The 21,832-nt window shown below is 43.4% G+C and overlaps 2 long non-coding RNA genes across 2 annotated transcripts in view; one reads left to right on the top strand and one right to left on the bottom strand.

The window, feature by feature from the left end:
* Positions 1-21,832, bottom strand: part of LOC138790085 (uncharacterized) — a 96,045-nt gene that overhangs the window by 52,119 nt on the left and 22,094 nt on the right. The window lies entirely within an intron of this gene.
* On the top strand, positions 13,999-20,102 carry LOC138772788 (uncharacterized). Its single transcript, XR_011359823.1, has 3 exons — positions 13,999-14,175; positions 17,923-18,017; positions 19,756-20,102. It is a non-coding gene; the product is annotated as an uncharacterized lncRNA (long non-coding RNA).

Here is a 21,832-nt window from a genome sequence, read left to right as displayed (position 1 = left end):
AAACAACTCTAAAATCTTGGCCACTAGGTGTCTCGATTCCCTCCATTCTGCTGTTTACTGCCTGTTGTTAGACTCAGCCTGTCTGTAGTAACAGACAGACCAGGAGAGAACACAGGATATGGGGGCAGCACTTAGCTACTTCTATGTAGAGGAGAGATGTAGAGATCCTGGACTGTGAACCTGCTATCTGTGAGTCTGCCTGCCTCCTCCAGAGGATCCACACTGCTCCTGAAAGGCAAATGAAGACTTCCCTCTCTTCTAAGCAGTAAAAGTTTAGACCTTAATATAATCCTTTTCTTGCTGCTGCTGTTTATTTCGTTTCTGCTCACATAGCACTTTGCAAAGCCAGTGCATCAGTAACCCCTTCTCTTTCCACGTGTCATCTATTGTAGTCTTCTGTAAATCATCCCTATCACAGTGCCAGCCTATTCTGTACAGTGCACTTATATCAGCACTATGTCATGGCATGGCACTAAGGTTGGGGCTTGCAATGATTGGCCAGACAAGTAAGGTAAAGAAGGAACCTGTATGTGTACTGTTGGTGATAAAGGTACGGCAAAGACCTTCTTCTATAAAACCAATCAGGGCATATGATAAAGGGGGCTGTTAGGATGAGACAAGTGGATTAGAAAACAGATCAACACTGTCAAAGTCAAGTGTATAACTATGGTGGTTGATATGAGGCCCATGACCCTTACCGCCCAGGGGCCCAAAGCATTCTCTGCCTACCCTTGGGATAAACCCAAGTTCTGGCAGCGGCCCCTGGACTGATAATAATCATGGAGGCCCACCAGGCACTTGCCCGGTGTACCAGATTTCCAGTTTGGGCCTGTATATATACATATATATATATATATAGACAGTGGTACCTTGGTTTAGGAGTAACTTGGTTTAAGAGCGTTTTGGATTAAGAGCTCACAGTTTTTCAAAATTGTGACTTGGTTTAAGAGCATTGCTTTGGTTTAAGAGCTCCCTGTAATGGGTGGGAGGGTGAGTGGGGGAGGGGCATGGTCTACATCAGGGTGGTCTACAGCCCTGTACTCTGACCCAGGAAGTCTCCCTCACCTTCCAAATAATAGCAGATCCACTTCAGGCTGGGGCTTGCATCAGGGGACAGGACTGTGGAGGTAATCTCTCCATAGCTGTAACCCCTCTCTACCCGGACAGAGAGTGCTGCATGTATGTGCCCACATCCGCCCTGCTCATTCCTTCCTGCTCCCTGCAGTCTCTGTCAGCTCTTGTGTTTCCCATCCTCTCCATTACTGTACAGTAACTTTTTCTGTTTCTGAATGTTTATTTCATTTATTTTACATGTTATTACCTTTCCCAACTACTACAAGAACCAACAAGAGGGGGGGGGGGGGCCTTCTGGACCTGATCTTAACCAATAGGCCAGACAGAATATCAAAAATAGAGGTGGGGGGTCACCTAGGTAATAGTGACCATAGTATAGTAAGTTTTCAATTATCCTTCAATAAAATAATTAGCAGAGGGGCTACAAAAGCATTAAATTTCAGGAAGGCTAATTTCCAAAAACTAAGAGAGGACCTTGGGAACATAGACTGGGACAATGCCTTCAGAAATAAAAGTACACAAGAGAAATGGGACATATTTAAGAGCATCCTGGGTAAATCATGTGAACGACACATACCATATGGGAATAAAAGTAGTAGAAATAAGAGAAATCCAATGTGGTTAACTACAGCTGTAAGGGGTGCAATAAATGATAAGAAACAAGCATTCAGACTACTAAAACAAGAAGGTAGTGGGGAAGCATTGAGCAACTATAGACAGAAGAATAGAATGTGTAAAAAGCAAATAAAAGAAGCAAAAATAGCAACAGAAAGAAGGATAGCCACAGAAATTAAAACGAATCCCAAAATGTTCTTCACCTATATAAATAACAAAAGACTTAAAACCGAAAATGTTGGTCCCCTCAAAAATAATCTGGGTGTAATGGTGGAGGGGGAAGAGGAAAAGGCCAATCTACTAAATACATTCTTCTCTACTGTATTCACAGAGGAGAATCCCATAACAGACGATATGACTAGGGATAATGTTAATCCTCCCATAAATCTCACCTGCCTAACACAACAAGAAGTAGGGAAACGCCTTAAAAACATTAAAATCCATAAATCACCGGGCCCAGAAGGTATCCATCCTAGAGTTTTGTAAGAATTAAATACTGTGTTAGACAGACCGTTATTCCTAATATTTAAAGATTCTATTACGACAGGGATTGTTCCACAGGACTGGCGCATAGCTAATGTGGTACCAATATTCAAGAAGGGGGTCAAAGAGTGATCCTGGAAACTACAGGCCCGTAAGTCTAACATCTATAGTAGGTAAAGTATTTGAGGGGTTTGTAAGAGATGCTATACTGGTGTATCTTAATGAAAATAATCTTATGACGCAGCACCAGCATGGATTTATGAGGGATCGGTCCTGTCAGACTAATCTGATCGGCTTCTATGAAGAGGTAAATTATAGACTGGACCTGGGGGAGGCTGTGGATGTTGTGTATCTGGACTTTTCAAAGGCATTTGATACTGTGCCGCATGGAAGGTTGGTCTACAAAATGAGGATGCTGGGACTCGGGGAAAACGTATGCAAATGGGTAAGTAACTGGTTGTGTGATAGAAAACAGAGGGTGGTCATTGATGGAACATATTCAGATTGGGTTTTAGTTACTAGTGGGGTACCACAGGGGTCAGTGTTGGGTCCACTTCTTTTTAATATTTTTATTAATGATCTTGTTGAGGGGCTACAGAGCAGAATCTTCATTTTTGCAGATGATACTAAACTGGGTAAAGTAATCAGTACAGAGGAGGATAATATCATATTACAGAGGGATTTGGAGAAGCTAGAGGCTTGGGCGGTGAAATGGCAAATGAAGTTTAATGTGGATAAATGTAAGGTTATGCACTTGGGCCATAGAAATAATAAATACAGTTATGTGCTAAATAATAAAACACTGGGTAAAACTACTTCCGAAAAGGACCTGGGGGTATTGGTGGACAGTAAACTCAACTTTAGTGATCAGTGCCAGGCAGCAGCTGCCAAGGCTAATAAAATAATGGGATGCATCAAAAGAAGTATAGATGCTAAAGATGAGAACATAGTTTTGCCTCTTTATAAATCACTGGTCAGACCACACATGGAATACTGTGTACAGTTTTGGGCACCGGTATATAAGAAGGACACAGCTGAACTAGAGCGGGTGCAGAGGAGGGCAACAAAGGTCATTAAGGGAATGGGTGGGTTACAGTACCAGGACAGGTTATCAAGCTTGGAGTTATTTACGCTAGAAAAAAGACGTCTTAGGGGCGATCTGATCACAATGTACAAATATATGAATGGACAGTACAGAGATCTTTGTAGTGGTCTTTTTACTCCTAGGTCTATAACCATGACAAGGGGACATCCTCTACGTCTAGAGGAAAGAAGATTTCATCATCAGCATCGACGCGGGTTCTTTACTGTACGAGCGGTAAGACTGTGGAACTCTCTGCCACATGATGTTGTCATGGCCGATTCATTAAATAAGTTTAAGGGAGGCCTGGATGCTTTTCTTGAACAATATAATATTACAAGTTATACGTTGATCCGGGGATTGTTCTGGTTGCCATTGGGGTCGGGGGGGGGGGGAGTTTTCTCCCTGTGGTGGGGTGGTTGTCGTCTGCCTCGTGGGGGGTTTTGCCTTCCTGGATCGACACAGTAGGGTTTCCCTAGGTTGAACCTGATGGACTCTTGTCTTCTTTTAACCTTATTTACTATGTTACTATGTATGTTATTCAGAATAATAAATCATTATTTTTGGGGTGTGGAACCAATTGTCTGTATTTCTCTGATTTCTTATGGGAAAATTTGCTTTGGTTTAAGAGTGGATTTGGATTACAAGCGCAGTCCCAGAACGAATTATGCTCATAATCCAAGGCAACATTATATATATATATATATATATATATATATATATATATATATATCTACACCAGGGAGTTGTTGTTCAGTGATTGCTGATGTTCTCCAGTTGTGTTGCAATTCCAGATTACGTGACTGTCTGAGTAAATAAACATATCGCCCGGACCTGTCAGAGGTATATAGTCCCGGTGTAGATGCCTGAACTCCCCGCTCTTCCTGCGGGATGTCTTCTGTCAGTGCAGATGATGTTGTGCATTGGCTCAGAAAATGTGGTCAGGGGAGGTGGAAACCTGAGTGGTGTTTCACATAACCTAGCAATAGACAAAGTCAGACAATGTTCTGTAACACGGTAACAGTTAATTATCTGTGTGTAACATGATGATCAATGCGGCACGGATGTAACGTGCCCACGGGTTACATTACACTGCAATGCAACATGGCAACCCTGAATAACACGGATGGAAAGTGGAAAAAAAATCTGCAAGGATCACATCAACTAGAAGCATTGCTTGTTCTCAGGTTCTTTCTGCTGGAGATGATGAATTCACGTGAATGGTGCTGAGTTGCAGTACCAGATGCACCCTATGGTAGAGAGGGGCACTGTTTTAGAATGAAAACAGCAATGGTTTCCTAATCTCATAAAACCTCTTAAAGGGGTTATCCAGGATTAGTAAAAGAGCTGCTTCTTTTGTGCTAAAACAGCGCCACTCCTGTCCTCAGGTTGTGTGTGGTATTACAAATCAGCTCCATTCACTTCATTGGAAGTGAGCTGCAATGCCACACCCAAACTGTGCTGTTTCTGGAGAAAAACTGCCATGTTTTTTAGATAACCCCTTTAAGTTCACTTACAGCAGCTGATAAGTATGGGAAGACCTGCGATTTTTAAATATAAGTAAATTACAAATCTATATAACTTAACTGAAATTAGTTGATTTGAAAGAAAAAAAAATTCGCTGGATAACCCCTTTAAGCAAGGTCCCCCTTCTATGACATAACTAACATTTACTACATACAGTTTACATGCACCATCACTCCTTTACCAGCAGGTGGCAGCAGAGTTCTCATATAATTCCTGCTACCTGCGATGTTATCAAATACTAAACATATGGTACTGTACTATATATACTGCATGTTCCAGTATATGTTATTTTTTTTATTGGATATCGTAAAAAAAAAAAAAAAGAAAGAAAATAAATATAGTCCCAAAGATGAGCAATGTATACACCACTAATGTATAGACCATCCATTTAAAATAGTGACTAACAGGGGTGTAACTAGAACAATCTTCGGCATAAAACAATAACATGCGATGGAACAACACGTTAAGTCAGGGGTAGGGAACCTTGGCTCTCTAGCTGTTGCAAAACTACAACTCCCATCATGCCTGGACAGTCTTCTGCATAAAACTAACACGCTATAGGACAACGTGTTTCATCCCTTTAAGTCAGGGATGGGGAACCCTCGGTCCTCCTTCTATTGCAAAACTACAACTACAATCATCCCTTTAAGTCAGGAATAGGGAACCTTTGGCCCTGCAGCTGTTGCAAAACTACAACTCCCATCATGCCTGGACAGCCTTTGGCTGTCCAGGCATGATGGGAATTGTAGTTTTGCAACAGCTGGAGGGCTGATGGTTCCCCGTCCTTGCTCTAAGTGGTCCTGAAGTGACAGACTTTTATATTTACCGTATAGAACTGTAAATCCTACATAGAATTATGTGTTATTGCGCCCCCCTATGGTTACAGGGAGTAGTTGTAATAACAAGGCTGTATTAGGGAATTGTTTTTGATGCCCTTGATATGCCCTATAGATTGCATAGACATCATTGTACACTTCAGAGGAGACTGTTCACTATATGGCGGTATGCAGCGGAGAATCCTGACACACATACACCCAGCCTGTCCCTGATCGGCCACCCTATACAATACACACTCAGCTCCCCGGTGACTGAACATTCAAGAACGTCCCTCTATTGTAAGCACTTGTTTTGTTGGATGCCATAGAGAATCAATCAGCAGGTTTTATCATGGCACCGATGCCCTGCCCCCTCCTCTCTGTGGTATTATCAGCGCTCGCTCTGCCTGAGGCCCACACCCATAGTCTGCAGTTAGCCGGGGCTGGAGGCTGCTGATTACAATGCATAGGGCATGGGTGCTACCGCTGCGGACGGCCTTCTCTGCCGTCAGCAAGTTACTCCAAATTCCTCTCCCGTCAGTAAACTGTAATCTTTGCTGATCGGACAATTGCTTTACAGAGTATCAAGGAATATCTATGGCACCAACATATTCTGCGGCGCTGTACAGAGAGAGTAGTTGCCCGCAGCAGTCGCCATCTTTGTCCCCCTGTGTCTGTATTATGCAAGTTCCAGCCAGGCCGTGGGTGTAGTGATCCTATCATAGGATTTCTCATAAGGATCTAAGATTCTTTCCCTCCGAACAGGCCGGGACTTGGATGTGTCCCCCTGAGATTACATGAATCTCAAGGGAAAATGCAAGAGGGGGAAATTTATCAAACTGGTGTAAAGTAGAACAGGCCCAGTTGCCCCTAGCAACCAATCAGATTCCACCTTTAATTTTTCAAAGAATCTGTGAGGAATGAAAAGTGGAATCTGATTGGTTGCTAGGGGCAACTGAGCCAGTTTCACTTTACACCATGTTTGATAAATCTCCCCCAAAGAAAGGAAAAAAGTAGAAACTCACCACTCCCGCACCTAGTGACGACACAGCCGACCACCTCTCTCAGAGTGGAAAACGGTGGTTGGGAGTCTAGGCAACGAGCTGTCAACTGTATGGAGGGAGAGATGGGACAAAAGCAAAGCTAAGCAATTTTGTCTTCTCTATCACCTAATAAAAGTTAAGGGAAAGAGCAGATCCCTTTAAAACCAAGCGATCAGCTGACCAATGAGCATGTGCTTGATCATCAGCTGATCGCCTGGTCTTTTACATTCACAGCCTATTCACCCCTGATAAATGGCTTGTGTAATAGGGACCTAATGAAGGAGAACTATAATGGGAAAAATTCCCCTTCTTCCATGCTTTAGAGCAGGGGTAGGGACCTTGGCTCTCCAGCTTTTGCAAAACTACAACTCTCATCATGCCTGGACAGCCAAAGCTGAGGTATAAGGGCCTGCTCCCGAAAAACAACCGACACATGATGCCGGTGGTGTTAGGGGTCGGGCATGATGGGAAAAAAATCACAGCCGGCCCCTTTGTTCTGAGAGAGAGAGAAGCCACAGCCAGCGCTCTCTCACTGCAGTGTATTTCTCCCCATAGAGAACACAGGAACACTTGGCCATGCCGAATATTCCTGTGTTGGGAAGGCAACTCCTTATTGAAGGAGTATGGGGGGGCCTTTAGAGCCACCTCTAGTTTCAGTTTTAAGAGATTATCCCAAGATTTAAAGCTATCCCCTATACAAAGGATATGAGATACCTGGCTGAGGGGTGGTGGTCTGATCCAAGATACCATGAACAGATGATGAGAATGAAGTTTAGTTGTCTCCTGAGTGACTGGAGCTTCAGTGACTTGACTGCCGCTTGCAAGCTGAGCTGAGTCCTGCACTCTGCTATGGTCAGTGGTCCCATAGACAGTGAATGCACTCTGCTATGGTCAGTGGTCCCATAGACAGTGAATGCACTCTGCTATGGTCAGTGGTCCCATAGACAGTGAATGCACTCTGCTATGGTCAGTGGTCCCATAGACAGTGAATGCACTCTGCTATGGTCAGTGGTCGGTCAGTGGTCCCATAGACAGTGAATGCACTCTGCTATGGTCAGTGGTCCCATAGACAGTGTATGGTGCGGTGGCTGAACATGCGTACGTCCACTCTTTTCACTCTGGAGACCTCCATTCTCATAATCGCCCACACTAATCGTACAGTTATAATTTTTAGTAACCTTCATTCTTGGAATGACCCCTTAAAAAAACAGCTAAAAAAAAAAAAGGCCTTACACACCTCCCCTTGACCCTCCCCTGCCATTTCGGCACTGCCAAAGCCCCCACTAATCTCCACTTCCTGGTCTTGACCCACAGGAACTATCTCTCAGCTATTCCCTATCTGCAGCCGTGACCCTCCCCTCCTCAGCCAATAGTGTGTTATAAAGATATTCCCATCTATTTCCTGTCTGTCAGGGCCAGGTATCAGGAGCGTCAATCTTGTGTTGGACTAGGGTATCTGGGGCCCACCAGAGGAAATGATCCTGGGGGCCCACCAATAAAAGAACCAGTGAGGAACAACATGTCAGTCAGTGTTTGTGCAGGTTCTAAAGCTGGGGGCCCACCGGAGGATTCTCAGGTCCTCCGGTTGGGCCAGTCCGACACTGCGTTATGTCACGGATGGCCGGAGTGGTATAATGACCCTCCCAGATAGTAGGACCTGCCACCCACAGAAAGGGGAAGTGTCCCAAGGTTGTGGTCGGTGTGTCGTGGTGGCAAATAATCACAGAGTTTTCAAATAAAGTTGTTTGTTTACTACAAAAGAGGCAATATAAGGTTCCTTTAGGCAAAGTCTCTGAAACACAGTTGGCAAAGTTCCAATAAACACCTGATAATAGAACAACCAGATCTGTAGGATAAGTGCGGTGTAGGATGTAGTCGTGTTGGTTGAGTTGTGCTGAGTAATACAAGAAGTAGAGTAGCAGAGAGGAAGATGCCATGAAAGTCTCAACCCATGTAGTAATGTGCTCTGCAGGGATGTTGGAGGATGAGGTAAAATACTTGTAAGATGAACAAGAAGGAGAATAAGAACACCGGTGTCCGTGTATTGACCTTTGACTTCAGTCTTCACACCACCTTATGCCCACTAGACTCGGCTGAACCTTCCTAATGGGTGACACAGGCCCCAGACCTTGTTACCTGGGATGAGCAAAGTGCTGAGGGTTTCCTTGCTGACACCCGCGCTGCGAGACAGAGTTCATAGGCTACTGCAACTTTGCTCTGTCCGGATCAGTTCCTGGCTCTTTGGCTCTGTATTGGATACTGTCCTGCTCTGTGACTTTTCCTTGTCCAAGGTGTGGGTTGGTGTTGTCTCTGGCTAGTCCTCTCTTAAGAGGAGTTTAACAGTGCATAGTGCTTTGGAGTGTATCTAGTGAAGAAGTTGGTAGCAGTGTTTTGTGTCCTTTCCATGCGGGGTACAAGCTAAGACTGACTTTGGTACGGGGACCTGGCAGAGGGCCCAGATAGAACAACTGTGGAGAGCTATCTGGCTCGTGTCCTTCCTCCACAATATCCAGAACGAAAGACCCATGCTCCTCCTCCCCCCATGTGACTAACTTCCTCCCCAGCTGTATGGTGCGCTGTGAGTGGGTGAAAGACTGCAACAGAAGAAGAAGGGAGGGAGATGATAGGAGACAAGAAATCAGAAATCCTACTGGCTTACAGAGTCTGGTGACACATAAAAACATTAACCCTTTGCGATCCTTCAGCTGTGCAGCTTCCACATACACATACATAATACAGCGACATCTAGTGGCTAATATTTGGTACTGTTTTCATCACAATAGTAACACAATAACCACAGACTTTTGCGAAAGGTGTATACAACTGCAACACCCCTAGTGGGACACCACACTTTAGCTATGGCTGTCCAGGCATGATGGGAGTTGTAGTTTTGCCACAGCTGGAGAGCCAAGGTGCCCTACCCCTGTTTTAGGCTGTGTCTGGAACATGGCGACCATCTTCAAAGCTGTCATATTGAATCAAGGGCAACTTTTTTAAATGGGAAGGTGGTTATGTAGCGTATTAGAGGAGACATTGCTTGCAATATCTCAAAAGTCATAATAATCCACTACTAAATATCTCTGTTCAGCATCAGGGGCAACTTTTAAGTTCTAGTGAACCTTAGTTGGTCTAAACTGGTGGGATACTTCAGCTAGCTGCCCTCCTGACCCCCATTCACATGTATGCCTGGCTTGGCAGAGGATCCAGCACTGATGATAAGTGATATGGGCAGCTCCTCCTCCCTCCTCCCTGCACAGGCCACAGCATGCCTACAAGACTCCCCCATAGACAGCAATGTGTCGTCCTCTCACTGAGGATTCCTATGTCAGCGTGACCGCTGTAACGCAAACCTCACATCAGATTTGACCGAAAGGAAATGTTGTAATCTGTGTATTATTTGCTATATCTCCATGTTACACATCTCTCTTCTATTCTTTCATATGAGCTAATGGTAATAAACATCATTACATTAATGAAGTGCTAGAACGAAGAAAAAAGTCCTTCTGGGATTTTTCTTTTACTTGTCTCTATATTAGACATCTTCCTGGGAGTTGGCGAGAATAAAGATCTTCTCCTTCAGGGACGATGCTGGTAGCTTAGAGAAGAGATGCTATCCTTAGGTGGTATCGGCTCTGATAGTGTGACGTCTTCAGGACTATTTTAAGCCTTGATGACCGACCGTGTTTTTGTTACTTTTACTCACGTGTTGGTCAGATAGCGCTATAGTTTTTATTTCTGAAAGGTGATATTTTTTATTATTTTTGAGTAGGATTTTTTCTTCTACAATTATTTACACACAGTGGGGGAGATTTATCAAACATGCTGTAAAGTGAGACTGGCTCAGTTGCCCCTAGCAACCAATCAGATTCCACCTTTCATTTTCCAAAGAGTCTGTGAGGAATAAAAGGTGGAATCTGATTGGTTGCTAGGGGCAACTGAGCCAGTTTCACTGTACACCACGTTTGATAAATCTCCCCCAGTGTATTTTTTAAGAGAAGAACGACCGCTGTAGGCCATTAAAACAACGGCCGTTCTTGCCTTAAGACAATCCTCTGCATTGAAGTCTATCACACACTCTATTAAACAATGCCCGGTGTTCAAATATGGCCATGGAAATAACTGACATGTCAATGATTTCCAGCCGCTAGACGGCCGTTGTTCCCCCCTCGTTTACACAATGTATGGGCATTCGGACGGCCTTACATTGCATAGACTTCAATGGCTAATCGGAGTGCAGGCACACCCAAATGTCCCTGCAACCCACATAAAATAAAATGATGTTCCTGCGGCCGATAGGGCAGTATCGGTTGCAGAAACATGTCAAACAGTGTTGTTAATACATAGTGTGAACATAACCTTATTATGTTCTTATTAATATTATTATTTGATTTATTATTATCACGTATATTATTCTTACTATTATTATTCTCATCATCACATTTATTATTATTTCTACTATTATTATTGTTATATTTATTTTTATTATTATATTTATCTGTATGTATACTATTATTATATTTATTTGTATTTATACTATTATTATTAATATTAATAATACATATTTTTTTATTTATACTATTATTATATTATTACAATTATATTTTTGCTGTATTTATCCGTATTTATACTATTATTATATTAATTATTACATTATTAATATTTTATTATTATTATTAGTAGTAGTAGTAGTAGTAGTAGTAGTAGTACCATTGAATTATCACTGTTATAATAGCCTCTATAACCAGAGCCTTGTGGTCTCAAATAGATTCTCACTTTTTTTTTTTGGAATAAAATAACTGGGAAATAATGTAAGACGTGGACATACCTCTAGAAAAAAAACAACCCTGATACCTCAGATACCAGGACTTGACTAAGCAGCTTTCCCACTTGACCCAGGATGGCTGGAAGCCATTGTGACTTGTACACATCACTGAGCCTACATCTCATGTGTATGTTTGACTTATGAATACGAAAATCTCCAAAAGCATAAGGCAGTGACTGCTCCCCTCCCCCCTCTATATCCTGACGGTGGCCATAAGTTTTTGGGGGTTCCCATCAGTTTGCTGGATGGAATAGTGCTGACCTCAGTACTACTCCGCATACACCTGGTGGTGGGAGTCTATGTAGGACAGTTGTATGTATAACATAGGCTACATCCAGGAATCCCTTGACATATATCCCCACGGGGCACTGTAATGTGGTAAGAACCCTATCGGAGGAACGTGATACCATGATGGGTTAACCAAGCAAAGCTATTATATCCATAAGTCTTCCATATACATGGACTGACGCTAAAAGAATTCATGACACATACATTTCTCACCATCTGGTACAACACCATCTATTGCTATATTCAGTATACTGGGGGAATCTGGACCTACATGACTGCAACTTTTTGGGATTATTCGGCCATTATAAACAACACTGACAAAATCCTTCTTTTCCTTTGTTGTTCTTATTCCCGGCTCATGGAACCACAGGACTGTTTGCTAGTGTTGTCATAGAATACACAAACTAATACGGAGAGCGAAATAGCTGTGTCATGTCTGCTGGCAAGAAAAAAAATCACACACATATATGTATGATGAAGCCGCACAAGGGAAGAGGGTTGGGACTGGTGAAAGTTTGGTCAGACATTACAGATGTAATAACGGTGGAAAATTATATTCTATACAATATATATCTATCTTCTATCTATCTATCTATCTATCTATCTATCTATCTATCTATCTATCTATCATCTACCTCCTATCTATCTATTATCTATCTATTTATCTATCTCCTATCTATCTATCTATCTATCTATCTATCTATCTATCTATCTATCTATCTATCTATCTATCTATCTATCTACTATTATCTTTCTTCTATCTATCTATCTATCTATCTATCTATCTATCTATCTCCTATCTATCTATCTATCTATCTATCTATCTATCTATCCATCTCCTATCTATCTATCTATCTATCTATCTCCTATCTATCTATCTATCTATCTATCTATCTATCTATCTATCTATCTATCTCCTATCTATCTATCTCCTATCTATCTATCTCCTATCTATCTATCTATCTATTATCTATCTATCTCCTATCTATCTCCTATCTATCTATCTATCTATCTATCTATCTATCTATCTCCTATCTATCTATCTATCCATCTATCTATTATCTATCTATCTATCAATCATCTATCTAGCTATCATCTATCTCCTATCTATCTATCTATCTATCTATCTATCTATCTATCTATCTATCTATCCATCTATCTATCTATTATCTATCTATCTATCAGTGTACAGCACATGCCTATAACCAGGCTGCCCGCATGGATTGTGTAATAGTAGCCTGAGACTCAATGAACTCAACTTAGATAAATGCTGACATCTCTTTATGTAAATTTAGAGGAAACTACAGTCACAGTGCAAAGGGCTTACTAGAGAGGACCTCGGGTCTTCCATTAACCCCGAATGCTCTGTCCACATCACATTTTGTAGCGTCCGCTCAGTGTGTACAACCCTGAAAGCCCTGACATATATATTAAGACTATCCATAGTATTTCCTAATCTGACAGAGGCCAAACATGTGTCCTTTTAGCTTACTTGGACTGCTTTATATCAATATACTAAAGGAAAGAGGATAGAACACTGTAGTTGACTGCACTATTCCATATATTCTGTAAGAAAATGTATCTGTTAATGGGTTAAAATGGGAGAGAAATGTTTTATATTAACTGGTGTCAGAAAGTTGTACAGATTTGTAAATGACTTCTTTTAAAAAATATCAAGTCTTTCAGTACTTATCAGTTGCTGTATGTCCTGCAGGAAGTGGTGTATTCTTTCCAGTCTGACTCAGTGCTCTCTGCTGCCACCTCTGTCTATGTCAAGAACTGTCCAGAGCAGGAGTAAATCCCCATAGAAAATCTCTCCTGCTCTGGACAGTTCCTGACATGGACAGAGGTGGCAGCAGAGAGCGCCGTGTCAGACTGGAAAAAATACACCACTTCCTGCAGGACATACAGCAGCTAAAAAATACTGGAAGACTTGAGAGTCTTGAGTGGGTACACAATGCTACTGGGATTGGCAGCTCAGTTATCCATTGGCATGCAAGTTCCTGCTCTAAGTGCCAAGATGCCTTGATCCTTGCTGCCAGTGGGCTTATGGGCCGTGGCATCTACATGGTTTACAATGGGAGCCTAGTTGCCCCATGACATAACATTTTGTCATCAAACTGGTGTAAAGTGAAACTGGCTCAGTTGCCCCTAGCAACCAATCAGATTCCACCTTTCATTTTCCAAAGAGTCTGTGATGAATAAAAGGAGGAATCTGATTGGTTGCTAGTGGCAACTGAGACAGTTTCACCTCACACCATGTTTGATAAATCTCCCCCCATATGTATATATTTACCATGGGACGCTATGGATGATGGCGACCACTATAGCATCCATTGGCCTGTTAAACACATATGTTGATAGCTGAATTGTCACAGTGAAATATCATAGTATACTAACTCCTTCTTTTACAATGAGTCCTAATGGGTAAGCACATGAGGGAATATACTCTGCCATACAAGGGATCAGCGATAGTGTACGATCACTGATCACTACTGTATAGGAGTACAGATCTGATGACAGATGGGAATCCATTCTCCATGGGGCACTACTATAGGTACAGGAACAGAGTAGTGTCAAATCATGTTAGTATTTTCCACAATGCGGATTTGCCCCTAAATCCATGATGTGAAAAGGCTAAGGCTCCGTTCCCACTGAGCAAAGGTAGCGGAATTCCGCGACGGAATTGTCCGCCGCGGAATGCCGTTAGCCTCCCGCTCATAATGGGACTCTATGGGAGGCGCGCGCTCCTGCCCTGTCCGCGCTGAAGAATGAACATGTTCATTCTTCAGCGCTTACAGAGCAGCAGCGCGCGCCTCCCATAGACTCCCATTATGAGCGGGAGGCTAACGGCATTCCGCGGCGGACAATTCCGTCGCGGAATTCCGCTAGCTTTGCTCAGTGGGAACGGGGCCTAAGGGTATGTCAAACAGAGGCCAATAAGCATACTGTGAATATAGCCTAGAATAGAAAGTTAAACTTCACAACTTTTTAAAAACTAGTCTTTATCTTTCACATATAAAAAAGGGGCCTTGTGTCATTAACACAAAAGATGCAAGAGAGTCCTGGTTCAGGTTTACCTTTCTCTTGTCTTGCCAATTTTCCCTGTCCGGACTGGGAACAGGTATTTGAAATAAATTGTTCTCTCTGCATGGACAAAAGAAAGTCTTGAGTGACCTGCTAAACTCCAGATGTGTATACGGCCTTAAGTACAGACGGCAATTTACAAAGGTTGTTTGGTACCTTGCTTATAGCTATATGCGGGGCCGTATGGGCCTATTTACAACTAGGCACCCGTGGTCCAGTGCAGGGGGGCAGCACCAGGGAGCAGGGGGAAGGAAATAACTTTCTTTTTTGTTTTTATTTTTTTAGCCTCCCACCTCCCGTTCAGACTTACCAGTAAATCTACGGTATTTTCGAGGGGGGGGGGGGGGGGGTGAGGGGTTATGGTGGTATTATGTCTGGTATGGTGGTGTTATCTAGTCATAGTATAGTGATATTGGTCAGGTCTCGTATGGTGGTACTATCCAGTCACGATATGGTGGTATTGGTCAGGTCTCGTATGGTGGTACTATCCAGTCACAATATGGTGGTATTGGTCAGGTCTGGTATGACGGTGTTATCCAGTGACAGTATGGTGGTATTGTTCAGGTCTGGTGTGGCCGTGTTATCCAGTCACAGTATGGTGGTATTGTTCAGGTCTGGTGTGGCCGTGTTATCCAGTCACAGTATGGTGGTATTGTTTAGGTCTGGTGTGATGGTGTTATCCAATCTCAGTATGGGGGTATTGGTCAGGTCTGGTAAGTTGGTGTTATCCAGACACAGTATGATGTTATTGGTCAGGTCGGGTGTGGTGGTGTTATACAATCACAGTATGGTGGTATTGGTCAGGTCTGGTATGGCAGTGTTATCCAGTCACAGTATGGCAGTATTGGTCAGGTCTGGCGGTGTTATCCAGTCACAGTATGGTGGTATTGGTCAGGTCTGGTAAGGCGGTGATATCCAGTCACAGTATCACAATATTGGTCAGGTCGGGTGTGGCGGTGTTATACAATCACAGTATGATGGTATTGGTCAGGTCTGGTGTGGCGGTGTTATACAATCACAGTATGGCGGCATTGGTCAGGTCTGGTGTGGCGGTGTTATACAATCACAGTATATGCACAAGCCAAAAAGACAGAAATGGCTGCACATCGCACCCATGGCTGACACGAAAGCTTATTCAGCTACATTTAAAACCAACATCAGAAGTTAGTATATAATTTGGCCAAGCACTTGTGCTTTGGCTAGCACTTGTGCTTTGTAAGACCCATGTGATCCAAATTAGCAGGAAGCACCTGTGTACATAAGGGGAGGTTCTCCTAGTATTCTCCCATTCTACCTGCAGAGGAATGGAGAGAGGTAAGAGCTTGTTCACACTTGTGTTGCTTGGCGTCCACTTTTTCCGCCAGTGGTGCCTGCGGGGTCTGGGGGGCCCTTTAGGGTCTGGTCCTGTGACAATGGGGTTGCAGGGCCATTCCGTGGCCCCCCTTCTCTGCTTGCGCACGCTTTGCAGGGATTATGGTCGCTGACCGACACATTGATGTTTTTTTGGTTAGGGACTCATGTGTATCAGAAGACCTGCACGTGGTACATGAGGCAATATGGTTTGGCCAAATTATATACTAACTTCTGATGTTGGTTTTAAATGTAGCTGAATAAGCTTTCGTGTCAGCCATGGGTGCGATGTGCAGCCATTTCTGTCTTTTTGGCTTGTGCATATTTTATGTATTCTGTCCCTTTTTTTCATTGTGGCTAGCACTCGTGCTTTGTAAGACCCATGTGATCCAAATTAGCAGGAAGCACCTGTGTACATAAGGGGAGGTTCTCCTAGTAGTCTCCCATTCTACCTGCAGAGGAATGGAGAGAGGTAAGAGCTTGTTCACACTTGTGTTGCTTGGCGTCCACTTTTTCCGCCGGTGGCGTCTGGGTGGGCCCTTTAGGGTATGGTCCTGTGACAATGGGGTTGCGGGGCCATTCTGTGGCCCCCCTTCTCTGCTTGCGCACGGGATTGTGGTCGCTGACCGGCACAGTGATGTTTTTTGGTTAAGGACTCATGTGTATCAGAAGACCTGCACGTGGTACATGAGGCAATATGGTTTGGCCAAATTATATACTAACTTCTGATGTTGGTTTTAAATGTAACTGAAATAGGCTTTCGTGTCAGCCATGGGTGCGATGACCAGCCATTTCTGTCTTTTTGGCTTGTGCATACAATCACTTTATGGCGGCATTGGTCAGGTCTGGTGTGGCGGTGTTAGACAATCACAGTATGGCGGCATTGGTCAGGTCTGGTGCGGCGGTGTTATACAATCACAGTATGGTGGTATTGGTCAGGCCTGGTGTGGCGGTGTTATCCAATCACAGTATGGCGGTATTGGTCAGGCCTGGTGTGGCGGTGTTATCCAGTTACAGTGTGGTGGTGTTGTTCAGGTCTGGTGTTGTTGTGTTAAAAGTGACGCCTGGAGCTATTACCTACCAATCTACCAATCCTGTGGTGAGATTTTCCTTAGACAATATGCAGACGCCTCTAATAATTGCTTGAATGTGAAAATTAGTTGAAGTTTTAAGCAGTTAAAAACCATGAAGTACGCGATTCAGACAATGTTTCTCTATGTAGAGAGATGCATGTGGCCGGAACCACACTCCCATTTCTTCCCCAGTAGTCATGTGCTGTTACCAGGATTATTGGCCATACGCCTATTGGTTACCGCATGAGGGTCTGGCTTCGGCTGCATGTGGTGACGTACAGTAAATGTGGGAACGCGGCCTGAGACTGATCACATATCAATATGATGTTCAGGAACTAGAAAATCCTGAGGCTAATTGGTAAGTAAAGATGGGGCCTTAGTGCCTAGGGCAGCAGCAGCTGGTAATATGGCCCTGGCGGTATGGATTACCCTCCTGGGTCCTGATCCATGGGAATCTATTTATTGGGTGGGCCCTAAGATTTATGATAATTTTCCATGTAAGAGTGAATAATTTAAGGTTCACTGTCATAATTTTCTACTATCCAAGCTATTCTTTATTTTCATATACTCTTTTGATAAAGACGCTCACATGAAAGAGCTGTCAGTGTCACCTTTCAAAGAGAAGATTATTTTATTACACTGTACATTTTTTATATGATTACAGGTGCAGCCAACTTGCCTGAGCTATAAAAGTCAGACACTGGCTTCTATAGGAATGTTGTGGGCATGCTCTGTGACCTGTGCAGGGAGTGGGAGGAGGTGAGCTGTGACCATCATCTATTGTCAGTGGTGGATTGGGAACTATTAGCCTCCGGCTGTGTAACCAAGGTGCTACCCATCTCTGTAATCTTGATGAAAATAAAATGATCACTGAGCGCGCCGTACACAAATTTATTTTAAAGGGGACCTGTGATCATTGTCAATTTTTTAAAATAATTTTTTATAACCATAGATCACTATTATTACTTTCTGTTTATACACTATTATTACTTTCTGCTTCCAAGAAATAGGGATTTTACTATTTGGTTGAGTATCTGTACTTTTCCCTAATAGTGAAATAGTCAGATGGGCGTGAACTTTATTTCACGGGGGGGGGGGGGGTGGGGGTGAATGTTTGGCTCAGGGACGTGACTATGAGGCTGAGGAAGTATGTTCAGGGTGTGCAGTTATGAAGCTTTTACTCACACATCCCTTCACTTTCTAATTCACAGCATTCACACCTTATTTTGCAATGAAGTCCCCGCCCACTTGACTATTCAGTTAAAATCCCTGTATCTCAGGAATAAGATAGCGTAGCAAGAAAGTAAAAACACCACTGGAATCAGGGCACTTAAAGGGGTATTCCTCTCAAACATAACTTTTGATATGTTGCTGCCCATGGTGAAACTGACAATTCCTTCCATACTTGTTATTATCTATTCAGTCTCCTTCCCCTATTTCTGAGCTGCTGCTTTCTGCTGAAAAACACAAAAATTTGTTTGTGATCTTTTCTCTCTGTCTCCCCCTCCCTTCTGAAACAGCTGATGTAAACAAGTCTCTGGCTGGCTTTATATGCAACATTGTAGCTTCTTTGTAATTCTGGGAGGGTTATTCTAAAGTCAATCCGAGGTCAACTCACGGTGATTACCCCCCCTAGCATTACAAAGAAGCTACAATGTTGCAGATAAAGCCTGCCAGGGACTTATTTACATCAGCTGTCTCAGAAGGGGAGGGGGAGAGAGAAGAGCTCAGCACAGATTTTTGTGTCCAGCAGCAGCTCAGAACTGGAGTAAGGAGACTGAATAGATATTAACAAGTGTGGGATGAATTGTTAGTCTCACCATGGGCAGCAACATATCAAAAGTAATGTTTGAGTGGAATACCCCTTTAAGGCTACAGCATCTCCATATTAAGCTAAAGGCCTTATCTATTTGATGAATGACTCTGGAAAATGGAATACATTCAAATGCCGGCTTATCTAGAGTGGACGTTTCCCTGACTTTTATCTTATTAGTATGTTATAATCTTCAGATATGTAATATAAAGGCACACAGAGCTGTGTACAATGCTTCCCAAATGCTGTATATTTAGCAAAGTCCTTCACCCAATTATTTATCAAAGAAGGTCATAGGACACTCGGCGGCAAACTTTGTCCTCACCGCTAGGACAGTCTATTGAGTAAAGTGTCCGCCCACTCACTGTCATGATAAGGCCGGTTCACCTGGTGCTACAAGGGCCATCTCTCCAGAGCAAAATTGGCACCAAGGTCCCCCAAGCCTCATTCCATTTACAATACTGAAGTCTTCTTATATGGTAGAGGAACCTTTGGGCTCCGTCAGGTGCGACTACCACTCCTGCGTCCCTATAGCCATGCCCCTAGGCTCTGCCCAGCAGATAAGGGATTGGTTAATCATTGCTTGCCTGGCACTGACTCCTCCGCTATCTGATTCTTCTTTCACCTTGTTGTTCTTGGGCATTAATAACACTGTTGATATATGACTTTTATTTTGTTTTGCAGCTACTACTACGTCTATAGAGAAAGGGAAAATTCTCCATTGCTGCCCAGGTTGTATTATGTATGCCAATCTACCCAGGCGTGTTTATGGAGGAATTGGGCAAGGCAGTTATCTGTGGACAGTTCTCTCAAGTCTTTAGCCATCTTTAATCAGTGCCGGACTGGCCCACCGGAGAACCGGAGGATCCGCCGGTGGGCCCCCAGCTCAGAACTAGCACTAACACTGACTTACAGGTTGTTTTTCACTGGTTCTTCATTGGTGGGCCCCCAGGATCATTTCATCTAGTGGGCCCCTGGTACCCCAGTCTGACACTGTTTTTTTGTGCTCTCACTGATGTTATTAAAGCTTCTTTACGTTACACAAATATTTCCCATTTTCGCTATTTCAGAGAACAGGACCAGGACTGGGTTGTTTGCCAGCAGTACTCACACAGGACCTCCTTTCCCTTACTTCTCTGGCCAGTCACAGCACATACTCCTTTCTGCTTTGCCATGATAGAGTGCACTGGAATGGACGGGCTGACACCGTGCTAATGATTTACACTACTATAGATGGCATGTGGAAAGAGAAGGGGTTACTGATGCACTGGGTTTGCAAGGGGTTATATGAGCAGATATGAAAGAAGCAGCAGCACCACTGCAAGGAAAAGTAAGCACTGAGCTAATTATAAGTTAAAGGAAGGGGGAGATTACACTGCAATGCTGGGTACAGCTGGGCTGAGCTTTATGGGTGGTCAGGGATGGAAGGGAAGCCTTCATTAACCTTTGAGGAACAGTGTGGATCATCTGGAGCTGTAAATTGTCCTAATATAGCTGTTACTCCAAACGGAATTCTCCTGACAACAGGCAATGGGCAGCAGATTGGAAAGAAGTGAGACACCTAGTGGCCAAGACTTTAGAGCTTTTTTAGAGTCATATTTGGTAATTGAAGTGATTTTCACCAGCTATCACGCAGAGTTTTTTTTTATGAAAGTGACCATTTAATTATTTTTTTCACTCTTTTTGTTGTACAATTTAGGCTGTACGAACATATTAGATAAATTGTAGCTAAACCTGCAAATTTTTGATAAGCTCAGCTGACTATCTAATGAGCATGGTGCCGCCAGAGTTGTCTGGAAGCGGCTTTCTCCCTATCGAGAAAACATGTACACTTGGCCAAGTTGACTGACCTATTACAAGCTACTCACCATTCATAATTTTACATAATAAGGTCACAAATATGGTATTTAAATTAATCCAGACTACACAATTAATCCAGAACTCAGACCAAACTCCAAAAAGAATTAAGATCCTAAAATGAATGCTGACCTCAGACCAAAGCCTAAAATAAATCTAGCACCTAGACCAGACCCTAAAATTACTGCAGGCCCCAGACCAGAAGCCAAAATAAATCCAGACACCAGACCCAAAAAATAATGCAGACTCCAAAATGAATCCAGACCCTGAACTAGACTCTAAAACGAATCCAAACACTAAAATGCATGGTATCCACAAACTGCTGGGGGGCTGTGGGTCAGATGAGGGGGGGAAGCAAGTCACTTCTGCAACCCCTCAAACCCCTTTAACTATGTTACTCCCTTAGGCCCCGTTCCCACTGAGCAAAGCTAGCGGAATTCCGCGACGGAATTGTCCGCCGCGGAATGCCGTTAGCCTCCCGCTCATAATGGGACTCTATGGGAGGCGCGCGCTCCTGCCCTGTCCGCGCTGAAGAATGAACATGTTCATTCTTCAGCGCGTATAGAGCAGCAGCGCGCGCCTCCCATAGAGTCCCATTATGAGCGGGAGGCTAACGGCATTCCGCGGCGGACAATTCCGTCGCGGAATTCCGCTAGCTTTGCTCAGTGGGAACGGGGCCTTATGTGGAATCTGTGACTATACCTTCCTAAAACGCATGAAACCTATATTGAGACGTGGAGTAATAAAGAATACAAAACACTACATATAGGGGGAGATTTATCAAACATGGTGTAAAGTGAGACTGGCTCAGTTGCCCCTAGCAACCAATCAGATTCCACTTTCCATTCCTCACAGACTCTTTAGAAAATGAAAGCTGGAATCTGATTGGTTGCTAGGGGCAACT

This window comes from Dendropsophus ebraccatus, chromosome 1 (genome assembly GCF_027789765.1).
Source record: "Dendropsophus ebraccatus isolate aDenEbr1 chromosome 1, aDenEbr1.pat, whole genome shotgun sequence".
NCBI lineage: Eukaryota > Metazoa > Chordata > Amphibia > Anura > Hylidae > Dendropsophus > Dendropsophus ebraccatus.
Note: the sequence above shows the minus strand (reverse complement) of the source record. Positions and strands in the feature narration are given on the sequence as shown.